The sequence below is a fragment of the Colobus angolensis genome, unplaced genomic scaffold (genome assembly GCF_000951035.1).
Source record: "Colobus angolensis palliatus isolate OR3802 unplaced genomic scaffold, Cang.pa_1.0 Scaffold4, whole genome shotgun sequence".
Lineage (NCBI taxonomy): Eukaryota > Metazoa > Chordata > Mammalia > Primates > Cercopithecidae > Colobus > Colobus angolensis.
The window spans coordinates 7,629,540-7,632,571 of NW_012117376.1; positions in this window are offsets into that span (position 1 = coordinate 7,629,540).

Here is a 3,032-nt window from a genome sequence, read left to right on the forward strand (position 1 = left end):
GTTTATTTTGGATTCAGGGGGTGCACGTGCTTGCAGTTACGTGGGTATATTGCATACTGATGGGGATCAGGCTTCTGTTGTATCCAGTGTCCAAATAGTGAACGTTGTACCTGATAGGTCATTTTCAACTCTCACCCCTCTCTCAACCTCCCTCCAGAGCAGCTTGCATTTTGACAGGGATTACATTGAATCTGTAAATCAATTTGGGGAGAACTGCCATCTTAATGATATTAAATCTTCCAATTCATGAACTTAGGATGTCTTTCTGTTTACTTAGGTCTTCTTTAATTTCTTTTCTTTTTTTTTAAGAGACAAGATCTCACTCTGTTTCTCACTGTGAACTCCTGGGCTCAAGTGGTCCTTCCACTTCAGCCTCCCAAGTAGCTAGGACCACAGGTGCCACCACACCCAGCTAATTTGCAAGGGAGGGAGGGTAGAGATGGGGTCTCGCTATGTTGCCCTGGCTGGTTTCAAACTCCTGAACTCAAATGATCCTCTCACCTTGGCCTCCCACAGTGCTGGGATTTCAGGCATGAGGCAGTGTGCCTGGCCTTTCATTTCTTTCATGTTACTCGTTTTAAGCAGAAAAATATCATGATTTGATTTATACTTTAAGAATATTACTCAGTAGTGGCCGGGCACGGTGGCTCACGCTTGTAATCCCAGCACTTTGGGAGGCTGAGGGGGGCAGATCATGAGGTCAGCAGTTCGAGACCAGCCTGGCCAACATGGTGAAATCCCGTCTCTACTCTAAAACTACAAAAATTAGTTGGGCGTGGTGGTGGGCACCTGTAATCCCAGCTACTCAGGAGGCTGAGGCAGGAGAATCACCTGAACCCGGGAGGCGGAGACTGCAGTGAGCCGAGACCATGCCATTGCACTCCAGCCTGGGTGACAGAGCAAGAGTCCGTCTCAAAAAAAAAAAAAAAAAAGGAAGATTACTCAGTAATATGGAAAAATAATTGGTAGGCAAAGAGATGTTACATGAACAAGGGCAGAGACAAAGAGGAAGTCACTCATTACATAAATATTTATGGACATAGATGGACAGGACTTGGTGACTGACTTTATGTAGAAAGCAAGGGAAGAGTAAAGAACAACTACCAGGTTTTGGCTTGGGTAGATCACGACGCCACCAATTGAGATAGGAAAATATAGTTTTGGGGGAAAGATGAAGTGATCAGTTGGTGCCTGCTGAGCTTCAGGTGGTGATGGGACACCCAGGTGCAAAGGTAAGGTAGTTGGATATCCGAGTCCAATGCTAAGAGGAGAATCTAGTCTGGGAATAGTGATTTGAGACTCATCATATAAAAGGAGAGCCGTGAGAGGGCACAAGCCAACCTATGGGAAAAGTAAAGGAAGCAGAAAGGATGCACAGAAAAACTAGGAATTCCAAGGCTGAGCTGCTGACAGAAAGTCCACAAAAGGAGACTGAGAAGGAACGACCAGAGAGGCACGAGGAAGCTCCAGAAAGAGATGCAGGGAGAGTGGCTAATAATAACAACTTAAGGACTGAAATGTTTCCATCGGAACTAGCCAAATTAGAAGTCATTGGTGACCCTGGCAACGACTCTTTTGCTGAAGCTGAAGCCACGCTGCTGTGAACTGAAGAGGAAGTGGGAGTTGGGAAGGTGGAGACAGCAAATAAAGAGAACTCATTCCTTGCTTTGCAGGGGCAAAGGAAAAGAAGTGAAAAAGCAGTAACTGGGAATGCAAAGAGGGTCAAGAGGAGGTTGTGCTTTTTAGGACGAGAGACTTGGGTGAGTTTATAGGCTGAGGAACAAAAGCAGATGAAAGGGAGAGGATGACGGATGGAGAGTCCTTGCAGAGCTGGGAGGAGGAAGGAGGGAGAGGATTGATTTTATCTATTTTCCTTGCTTGATTCTATACTGATTTTTAAAAAATTTTTATATGGGCCGGGTGCAGCAGCCCACACCTGTAATCCCAGCACTTGGGGAGGCCAAGGTGGGTGGATCACCTGAGGTCAGGAGTTCAAGACCAGCCTGGCCAACATGGCGAAACCCCATCTCTACTAAAAATACAAAAATTAGCCAGGTATGGTAGCCGGCACCTGTAATCCCAGCTACTTGGGAGGCTGAGACAGAGAATCGCTTAGACCTGGGAGGTGGATGTTGCAGTGGCACCATCTCATAAAAAAAAAATTTTTTTTTAGACCATTCTGGTCTAAGTCCAAGTCCCCCTACAGGCCTCATCTCTCACTGGGACAACTGAGCTCGACTTCAGATGCTCAGCCCTGTGGTTTAGACTTGGTGGTGAAGAGGCCAGGACAGGGTTAACTGAATGGAAGAAAACAGAAGGAGCTGACACGAGGAGTCCGAATACGGGCATGCTGCTGGGGAGGACTTGGTGATGCTTGAGGTTGGGATTTCAGAGAAGGCTGTTCCAGGCATGGCTCTGGAGAGAATAGCTAGAGTCATGATGAAGGCCACTGAGGATGGCAAGGAAGGGCCCCGGAGGACATTCACATGGATGAGCACAACATTAGGACAGAAACCCAAGTCCTGGATGGATGAAGGGAGGTGACAGGGAAGATGGAAGATGCAGTGAAGATGAAGGTGATGGGAGGCACATCAGAGTAGAGCCAGGCAGCAGAAGTCTCGGAGGAGAAAGAAAAAGATAACATATGCACATAGAAAAAACAAAAACAAAACAAAACAGAAAGCTGGGCACATCCCTACAATCCCAGCACTTTGGGAGGCTGAGGTGGGAGGACTTCTTGAGGCCAGGAGTTCCAGACCAGCCTGGGCAATATAGTAAGATCTTGTCTCTACAAAAAATATAGAAAATAAAAAAATTAGCCAGGTAAAGCCGGGCGTGGTGGCTCACGCCTGTAATCCCAGCACTTTGGGAGGCCAAAGCAGGTAGATCACGAGGTCAGGAGATCGAGACCATCTTGGCTAACATGGTGAAACCCCGTCTTACTGAAAATAGAAAAAAATTTAACCAGGCATGGTGGCAGGCGCCTGTAGTCCCAGCTACTCGGGAGGCTGAGGCAGGAGAATGGCATGAAC